The 10,659-nt window shown below is 49.4% G+C and overlaps 1 pseudogene; it reads right to left on the reverse strand.

The window, feature by feature from the left end:
* Positions 1–10,562: 10,562 nt before the first annotated feature.
* On the reverse strand, positions 10,563–10,659 carry LOC144580285 (small nucleolar RNA U13; annotated as a pseudogene).

A 10,659-nucleotide genomic window follows, 5' to 3' on the forward strand; every position in this document is an offset into this window, starting at 1 on the left:
CTTAAGCATGGGAATAAGAGGCTGCAGTGAGCTATGATTGTACCACTGCACTGTAGCCTGGACAACACAGGAAGTCCCTCTCTGTCTCTAAAAAAAAAAAAGGCGTTGTTTGATTTTGTGTTTCTGTTGTTACTGTTGTTTTTTGAGATGGAGTCTCACGCTCTGCCCAGGCTGGAATGCAATGGTTCAATCTCGGCTCACTACAACCTCCACCTCCTGTATTGAAGTGATTCTCCAACCTGAGCCTCCCGAGTAGCTGCGATTACAGGTTTGCACCACTACCCTAGGCTCATTTTTATATTTTTAGTTGAGATGGGGTTTCACCATTTTGGCCAGGCTGGTCTGAAACTCCTGACCTCAGGACATCCACCCGCCTTGGCCTCCCCAAGTGCTAGAATTACAGATGTGGGTCACTGAGCCCAGTCGATTTCATGTTTTGGCCGGGTTGGGTCTGGTAGGTGTATGGTTAATGAACCAGGTATTAATTTTTCTAGGCTACCGGGGGCTTGGGCACGCACTGACAGCAATGTCGTGGGTGGTGACATTGGCTTCAAACGTGGATGAAAACAAGATCTGGTCTCCTTTTTTTACCCAGACGGTGTTGACCAGCTGACCTAGGAGATAAAAGAACTGGTATATGAGGCCATGTGTACATCCTGGGAAAGGGGATGCCAACTGCTGGGACCCCAGCCCCCCTGCCACCAACCAGCCCACCCGGCCAGTGGCTCTTCCATGTTTGTTACAGCTTTTGAGAGGTTCACTATTCAAAGGAGGATGAATAGTGGGTTTTCAAGAAAACCCATAGCCAGACATGGTGGTTCACGCCTGCAATCCCAGCACTTTAGGAAACCTAGGTGAAAGGATCACTGTAGGTCAGGAGTTCGAGGCCATCAAGACCAACATAGTGAAATCCCATCTCTACGAAAAATACATAAATTAGCCAGGTGTGGTGGCATATGCCTGTAGTCCAGCTACTCGAGAGACTGAGGGCTGAGAATCTCGGGAGGTGGAGGTTGCAGTGAGTAGAGACCACACCATCGTACTCCATCCTGGGTGACAGAGTGAGACTCCATCTAAAAAATAAAAGAAAAAATAAAGTGAGAAAACCAGGCATGGGAGTGCATGTCTGTAATCCCAGCACTTTGGGAGGCTGAGCTGGACAGATCACTTGAGGTCAGGAGTTCAAGATCAGCCTGGCTAACACGGCAAAATCTTGTCTCTGCTAAAAATACAAAAATGAACCGGGCATGGTTGCGTGTGCCTGTGATCCAAGCTACTAAGGAGGCTGAGGCAGGAGAATTGCTTGAACGCGGAGGTGTAAATTGCAGTTAGACGAGATTTCACCACTGCACTCCAGCCTGAGGGACAGAGCAAGACTCCTCTTTAAAAAAAAAATCAGAGAAGACCGAGATATCCGCAGATAATGCACCGTGTCACTTTCCCTGTGCACTTTTCCTGCCTCTTGGTAGACAGTTCCTAACATCACCATGAGATCTTGGTGAAGGAAGGGTGGATACTGAGGTTGCTACAGTTTTATGAACCATTTTTCCCCAGAGAGAGGTGGTCATCTTCTGTCAGATTCCTTTGAGTGTTTTGCCAACCCCTGCTGTGGGAGGTTTACCCTCAGGGCACTCCTCCATGAAGCCACCAGGTGACGCCATTGCCGTATAAATGAAACAAACTGACCCGACATTAGAAAACGGTGTTCTACTTTCTTTGAGCTGAGTGGGGTGGGTCAAACCTGTAATCCCAGCACTTAGGGAGGCTGAGGTGAATATATCACTTGAGTCCAGGAGTTCGAGTCCAGCCTGAAAACATGGTGAAACCCTGTCTGTTTTAAAAATACAAAAATTAGCCAGGCATAGTGATGCACACCTGTCATCCTAGCTACTCAGGAGGCTGAGACAGCAGAATCGGTTGGGAAGCAGAGGTTGCAGGAAGCCAAGTTCGTGACTCTGCACTCCGGCCTGGGTAACAGAGTGAGACTCCATCTCCAAAAAAAAAAAGGGTTCCTAAGGACTGAGAGGGGAAATTGAGGCATGCAGACGGGAGTTGGGGTGGGGCTTGGTGAGAGAATGGGTTCAAGTAACCTGTGAAGGACTCTCAGAAAGTCAGAGCAACATAAAAATTATTTATTCTACCTCCCACTACCACATTTTCCAGATATAGAAACCAAAGCTGAGAGGCAGGAGGATATGTATCCCAAAAGCACCACGTTGGTAGGGAGCAGGGTTGCCAGAGAAAACACAGGACATCCAGTTAAGTGAGAGTTTCAAACTCTCAGTGTATGTCTCAAATAATGCACAAGACTTAAACTAAAACTTTATTTACTTTTTGTCTTCAAAGGTAACTGGGCATCTGTATGATGATTTGCTAAGTCTTACAACCCTCATGAGGGTAAAATGAAGATTAGAAAGATACTTAAATGTAATAAGCAAACATGCAAAATGAGGTCAACTCTTTCCCATTTTGCAGACAAGGGAAATGCACGTTAGGGAGGGGACTTGCCCCAAAGCCACCTTCACAATCCTCAGTGTCAGGATTTGAACCCAGTCCTTATTCCGGAGGTCTCAACTTCACTGTTGTGGCCAGGAACAGCTCCCAGTCCCACTCGTGTGTGTGCATGTTCTTTCTTGAATATGACTCTCTCCCCATCGTGTAAGTGGGTGGTTCCCCTCCCTGACATTGACGGACTCCGTCTTCAGCAGGCGCCTCCTGACCCAGCAGACCCCCATGAGCCCAGATCCCTGGGACCCGGTGGCTGTCCTTATCACATTCCTTGACTCCGCATCTTAGGATCCAAGTCTGACCCTCTTCAGGATCTGCAGCTGTGTTACAGAAAAGGGGACCCGATCCAGACCACAAGGGAGGGTCCTCAGATCTCATGTAAGAAGCAATTCAGCATGAGTCTGTAAAGTGAAAGCACAATTGTCTGTTTGTTTGCTTTTTTTGTTGTTTTGTTTTGGTTTGGTTTTGAGATGAAGTCTTTGTTTCCCAGGCTAGAGAGTAGCGGTGTGATCTTGGCTCAGTACAACCTACGCCTCCCGGGTTCGAGAGATTTTCCTGCTTCAGCCTTCTGAGTAACTGGCATCACAGGTTCATGTCACCACACCTGGCTAATTTTTATATTTCTAGTAGAGATAGCATTTCACCATGTTGGCCAGGCTGATCTAGAACTCTTGACCCCACGTGATCCACCTGCCTCAGCCTCCCAAAGTGCTGGGATTACAAATGTGAGCCACAGTGTAAGTTTATTCTTTCCTTAAAAAGCAAGTTTTTTAAGAAGATGAAGATGAAATAGCTACTCCATAGAGCAGCCCAGAGGGCGCTGGTGCCCATCTTTAGGGTCATTTCTTCCTGACATGCTAAATGAGGGCTAGACTATTCATGACTCCCCTTTTATCGATCTTATAGGGAAACTTCCTGATGTTGCCATGGCATTTTTAAACTGTCATTGCGCTGGTGGCAAATGTAGGAGTGAGGATGAGCAGAGGTCACTCTGGTCATCATCTTGGTTTCGGTGGGTCTTGGACTGGCTTCTTTACTGCAGCCTGTTTTACTGACAAGGTCTCTGTGACCTGTATCCTGTGCTGCCCTCCTGTCTCATCCTGTGACTCAGAATGCCTTCACTGCCTGGAAATGAAACCCAGTAGGTCTCAGCCTCCTTTTACGCATCTCCTATTCAAGATGGAGCCGCTGTGGTTCACACCCCTCTGGCAGCTGGGCTCCCCGGGATCTTCTGAGGTTCTGTCCCCTCCGTGCCTAGCTCCTGGGTCCCTCCACCATCGCTGTCTTCCTGAGCCACCTGCCTCTGAGTTTCTTTATCAGCAAGAAGAGGAATCACTTTCAGGTTCGGCTTTTGGGGGAAAAGACGGACCAGGCAGGAAGTAGGGAGGAAGGCACAGGCCCTGGTGTGGGCGATGGGGAGGGCAGAGCTGAGTGGGATCCGGCGGGTCTGGCTTTGTTCTTGTCTCTGCGAGTTGCCCATCGTGCAGACCTGCCCCTCTCCTTCCCCATCGCATCGGACGGCGGCTCTTCCCTCCAGTGTTCAGACCCCAGGCCCTGGGTCAGATCAATGCCTTTTTCTCCTGCACCCCATCAGTCAGCATTTGCTTGGCGTCATCTTAAAAATGCATCCAGCAGCAAGGCCCTGGCTCACTCCTTACTTCCGCCCCAGCCTCTCTCCACTTCCAGCCACAGGAGACCTGTGTGAGCTGAATTCATCACACCCTCCTCTGCTCAGACCTACAGCAGCCCCATTTTCCTCAGTCTGAGCCAAAGGCCCCACAGTGGCCCACCTGGCCCTCCCTGAGCTGCCTCATTGACTCCAGCCTCACCTTCCACCCGTCTCCCTCCCTTTCCCACCTACCCCATCCTCACACCTGCCTGATGTTCACACATCTCTCCAGGCATCTGCTTTAGCTGCTCTCCGCCTGGACCACCCTCACTCTAGAAGACCCTTGTCCCCTCCAGCACCCCCTGCAGTCAGGTCCACCTTCCTCACCATCGTTCAGCAAGGACACACCCCGCCTATCCCTCTCCTTTCAGCATCTCTCTTCCTTGGCCCGTTTTGGGTTCATTTTTGCTGTTCCCCAGCACTTCCCACTTCCTAAAGGGCCCTTCAAGAAGCACCCGGAATGGGCCAATGGCCTTGCTTTCCTTAGACTAGAAGCTCCACGGCAGCACAGCACACTCTTTGTGGCAGATTCAGTATCTAGTTAGTGCTCGGCATGCAGAAGGTGCTGGACAAGTGTTTGAGAACTACGGAAGAAGGGAGGGAGGGGAGAAGGGTAGGAAAGAGGAAGGGAAGAAGGGAGGGATGGGGAGAAAGGAGGGAGGGGAGGAGTGAAAAGGAGGGAGGGAAGGAAAGATAGGAAAGGGGAGGACAGATGGAGGGAAGGAAAGAGTTGAAAGAGGAAGAGAAGGAATGATGGAGGCAAGGAAGAAAGGGAGGAGGGAGGTTGAAAAAGAGGGTAGAAAGCAAGGCAGGAGAGCAGAAGAAAGGAGTAGGGAAGAAAAGAAAGGTGGAAGGGGGATAAAGGGAAGGAACTTATTTTCTCTCTAGGCCCAGCTGTCCCAATTATCTGTCATTTGGCCAGCCTCCTGCATGGCCTCCTCCGAGCACAGTGACTCATGCCTCTAATCCCAGCACTTTGGGAGTTCGAAACAGGTGGATCACCTGAGTTCAGGAGTTCTAAACCAGACTGGTCAACATGGCAAAATGCCATCCCTCTTAAAAAATACAAAGATCAGCTGAGCATCGTGGCAGGCACCTATAATCTTAGCTACTCCAGAATGTGAGGCAGGAGAATCACTCGAACCCAGGAGGCAGAGATTACAGTGAGCCAAGATCGCGCCACTGCACTCCAGGCTGGTAAAAAAGCAAGACTCCATCTCAAGAAATAACAAAATACCTTCTCCAGGCAGCTGCCTTCTGATGACGCCCCTCCCCGGTTAAGCACAGACCCCGAACTCCTGCCTGACCCTAAAGTGCCAAGTGACGCCGCGCATGTACTCCTCTGGCCACACTGAGTGTCCTCTCAGTCATGCTGCTCCCTCTGCCTAGGTGTTTGTTGTCCCCTGTCTCAGAGCCTTCAATCCCTCTTCCCGGCTCCATCCCCTCATCCTCTGCCTGCCCAGCACCCACCTCCTGGCCATTTAACATGTAGCTCAGGTTGTAATCCCAGTACTTTAGGAGGCCAGGGGCAGAGGGTCACTTGAGCCCAAGAGCTTGAGGCCAGCCTGGGCAACAGAGTGAGACCCCACAACTCCACCAAAAATGTAAAAGGAAGAAAGATGTAGCTCAGGCATTACCCACCTCCAGGTAGCCTTCCTGATGGTGCCATACCCAGGTGGGCTCAGGTGCAGCCTCTGTTCTCTGGGCATCAGAAGCCTCCTTTCTGTGGCAGTGGTCCTGGGTCAGCTCCTGTAGGAATCCAGGCACAGGATGATGGTGGATGGATCAGGACTGAGGGTCAGAGATGCGGAGAGGCAGAAAGCTTTGGGAAGCAGTAGGAAGGATCAGCAGGATTTGCTGCACGGTGACTGTCAGGGTGCAGGGGAGAATTCCGGACCAGCTGTGTCTTCATCTCTCTCTTCCCTCCATTCCCAGGAGAGCAAACGAGGCAGAAGGACTTGTGGGCCCGATTCACCAGCTCTATCCTCAGGAACTCGAGGACCATCAAGTTCCATGGCTGGGAGGGAGCCTTTCTGGACAGAGTCCTGGGCATCCGAGGCCAGGATCTGGGTACCTTGTGGACCTCTGGCCTCCTCTTCTTTATGTCGCTGGTGTCTTTCCAAGCGTCTACATTTCTGGTCATGTCACTCTAGTCTCTATGGTGATCAGGACTGGGGAAGGAGTGTGGGGCTCAGGAGGTGAGGTAGGTGGAGCCTCCCTGATCCTACCACCCTGTCCGTCAAAACCCACACATTCTGGATCCTGTTCTCACCGGGTTTCTGCTATCTTCTGCGTGAATGAATTAATTCCATCATTCTGGTGAAGGTGACAGCGGCCGTTGAGGTCTGCTCTTCTGAGAGTTCCAGGCTTCCACTGATGTGGGGAGGAGAGTTCAGGTGCAGACAGGCTGCAGAGATAGAATCCAGGGTATGAGTGGCTTTTTTGCTGCTGGCCAACAAATGTCCATAGCCACCCTGTCCCTGACGTGATTCTTGTTCTGCCGTTGTCATTTATTTCTGATTGCTGTCAGAACACTCTTCCTAAAGCACAGCTTTCTGAAGAATTTAAACATGTTGATGCATAGGCAAGGCACAGTGACTCACGCCTGACATCCGAGCTCTTTGGGAGGCTGAGGTGCCTTGAACCCAGTTGGTGGAGGTTGCAGTGGCCCCAGATTGTGCCACTTCACTCCAGCCTGGGTGACGGAGCAAGACTTTGTGTCAAAAACCAAACAAAACAAAACAAAAGGATCACAAATGGGACCAATACCTAGGGCCCTCCCATGCTGCTCTCTTCAGGAGTCCCCAGGCTCAGCCCTCGTGTCTATCACCTTCACAGAGAGGCCTTTCCTGACCATCTTCATCACCACCTGAGCACCCCTGCTTGTGCTAGTGCACTCTAACCTGCACCCGATTTCTCTTTACTTTTTTATTTTTGAAGACAGAGTCTTGCTCTGTTCCCCAGGCTGGAGTGCAGTGACGCAATGTCGGCTCACTGCAACCTCCACCTCCCAAGTTCAAACAATCCTCCCACCTCACCCTCCTGAGTAGCTAGGATTACAGGCAGCTGCCACCACGCCTAGGTAATTTTCTTTTTTGTACCTTTAGTAGGGATGGCATTTCACCATGTCGGCCAGGCTGGTCTTGAACTCCTAACCTCAAGGGATCCATCGTCCTCAGCCTCCCAAAGTGCTGGGATTACAGATGGGAGCCACCGCACCTGGCCATACCTGCTTTAGTTTTTATTCTTCATAGCACTCTCCACCTGATGTGCTGTCTGTGTTAATGGTTTGTTTATGAATCGCCTGTCTCTTTCTCCCTCATTAGAATGATGGCTCCATTAAGAGAGCAGCAACTTTGTTTTGCTCATTGCTGTTTCCCCAGAGCCCGGAGCCCTGTCAGGTATATGATAACCAGGCAGTAGTTATTCATAGAATGAATGAATGTAAGAATGAATAAATGGCCGGGTGCTGTGGATCACGCCTGTACTCCTAGCACTTTGGGAGGCCGAGGTGGGTGGATCGCTTGAGGTCAGGGATTCGAGACCTGCCTGGACAACATGGTGAAACCCCATCTCTACTAAAAATAAAAAAAGTTAGCTAGGAATACTGATGCACGCCTGTAATCCCAGCTACTCAGGAGGCTGAGACAGGAGAATTGCCTGTACCCAGGAGGTGAAGGTTACATTGAGTCGAGACCATGTCACTGCACTGTAGCCTGGCAGAAAGAGAGAGACTGTCTCAGAAATAAATGAAAATAATTTTTAAAAAGAATGAATGAAAGACCAGAAAGCCTAGATAGAAGGAATATGTTACAGTAATCAATAGTGCACAAGGGAAATTACAGTGAATGAGAATTTATTTGAATATTTCAAGATAGGTAGAAGAGAAGAATTTTTTTTGTTCCCAAAACAAAAGATAAATATTTGAGGTGATGACTGTCTCAGTTACCCCGATTTGATCATTACATATTGTCTACAGCTTGGGTCCCCAACCCTCCTGGCCACGGATCTGTACCAGTAGCCTGTTTTTGTTTTTCTTTTTTTTTCTCTCTCTCTCTTTTTGAGACAGAGTCTCAGTTTGTGCAGCGGTGCTATCTCAGGTAAATGTAACCTCCATCTCCGAGGCTCAAGTAATTCTTCCGCCTCAGCCTCCTGAGTAGCTGGGATTACAGGCATATACCACCACACCTGGCTAATTTTTGTATTTTTAGTAGAGACAGGGTTTCACCATGTTGGCCAAGCTGGTCCCAAACGCCTTACTTCAGGTGATTTGCCCTCCTCATTCTCCCAAAGTGCTGGGATTGCAAGTGTGAGCCATTGCACCCGGGATTTTTTTTTTTTTAATTTGACAGGGAGTTTTGCTCTTGTTGCCCAGGCTGGAATGCAATGGCATGATCTTGACTCTCTGCAACCTCTGTCTCCCAGATTCAAGCCAGTTTCCTGCCTCAGACTCCCAAGTAGCTGTGATTACAGGTATGAGCCACCATGCCAGGCTAATTTTTGTATTTCTAGTAGAGACAGGGTGTCTCTCTGTTGGTCAGGTTGGTCTCGAACTCCCAACCTCAGGTGATCCACTTGCCTCAGTCTCCCAATGTGCTGGGATTACAGGCGCGAGCCACCGTGCCCATCTCACCTGTTGGGAACTGGGCAGGCAGCACAGCAGGTGAGCAGCGAACGGGCTAGGGAGGCTTTATCTGTGTTCACAGCCGCTCCTTATTTCTGGCATCACCACCTGAGCTCCACCTTCTGTCAGATCGGTGGCGTTGTTACAGTCTCATAGGAATGCAAACCCTACCGTAAGCGGCACATGCGAGGGAGCTGGACTGCGTGCCCCTTATGAGAATCCAATGCCTGTTTATCTGTCAATGTCTCCCGTCACCTTCAGAAGGGATGCTCTAGTTTCAGGAAAACAAGCTCAGGGCTCCCACTAATTTTACGTTACGGTGAGTTGTGTAAATATTTCATTATATATTACACTGTAATAATAACAGAAGTGGGCCGGGCACAGTGGCACATGCCTGTTATCCTATCCTTTTGGGAGGCTGAAGCAGTCGGATCACCTGATGTCAGGGGTTCAAGACCAGCCTGGCCAACATGGTGAAACACCGTCTCTGCTAAAGGTACAAAAACTGGCATGGTGGCAGGAACCTGTCATCCCAGCTACTTGGGAGGCTGAGGCAGGAGCATTGCTTGAACCCAGGAGCGGAGGTTGCAGTGAGCCACAATCATAGCATTTTGGGAGGCTGAAGTGGGCGAATCACCTGAAGTCAGCAGTTCGAGACCAGCCTGGCCCACAGGTGAAACCTCGCCTGTAATAAAAATACATAAATTAGCTAGGTGTGGTCGTAGGAGCCTATAAGCTGACTTACTCGGGAGGCTGATGCAAAAGAATTGCTTGAACCCAGGAGGTGGAGGTTGCAGTGAGCCAAGATCATGTCCCTGGACTCCAGCCTGGGTAATATAGGAAGATTCTGGTTTTGTTTTTGTTTTTGTTTTTGTTTTTAAAGGCAAGCCAGTTACAATGGCTTATACCTATAATCCCAGAATTTTGGAGGCCAAGATGGAAAGATCACTTGAGGCTAGGAGTTCCAGGTAAACCTGGGCAACATAGCATAACCCCATCTCTACAAAACATTTTTTAAAAATTGGGCACAGTGGCATGTGCCCATAGTCTCAGCTACTCAGGAGGCTGAGGCAAGAGGATTGCTGCAGCCCAGGAACTGGAGGCTGCAGTGAGCCATGCTTGTGCCACTGCACTCCAGCCTGGGTGACAGAGTGAGACCCTGCGTCTCAAAAAAAAGAATTCAGAGTAGAGAAAGGTATGAATTGTAAGTTCAAGCATTGAACGTCCCACATTTCCTTCAGAAGTGTTGATGCGTGCCCCAAGAACTCTGCATTCATTTCCCAGCGCTGCCTTAACAAAGTACCCTAAACTGTGTGGCTTCAACCACAGAGATTTATTCTCACAGTTCTGGAGACCAGGAGTCTGAAATCAAGGGATTTTTTATTGTTTGTTTGTTTTTTCTCTGAAGGCTGTGAGGGAGGTCCGTCCCAGGTCTCGCTCATGGATTCTCAGAGCCTCCAGAGTTCCTTGGCTTGCAGGTGGTCTTCTGTCTCTGTCTTGAAATCGTCTTCCCTTTGTAGGTGTCTTTGTCTACACATCCCCTTTTTATAAGGACACCAGGCACACTGGATTAGGATTCACCCTCATTACCTCAGCTTAGGTCGATCACATGTGAAGAGGCTATTTCCAAATAAGGTCGCATCCACAGACCCTGTGGCATAGGGCTTCAGCGTCTTTCAGGGAGACAGAGCACAACGCATAACACTATGGATTTGCAAATATTTTTAGTTTGAGTTTCTGGGTTTTATTTTTTAATTTTGGTGTCGGATGAGTGATGTGATGATGCCGTAACAAGTTCTGAGAATGGCACATATCATAAAATAGCCTGATAACCCAATTGTCATGCTTAGGTTTTGAT

The sequence above is a fragment of the Callithrix jacchus genome, chromosome 18, assembly GCF_049354715.1.
Source record: "Callithrix jacchus isolate 240 chromosome 18, calJac240_pri, whole genome shotgun sequence".
NCBI lineage: Eukaryota > Metazoa > Chordata > Mammalia > Primates > Cebidae > Callithrix > Callithrix jacchus.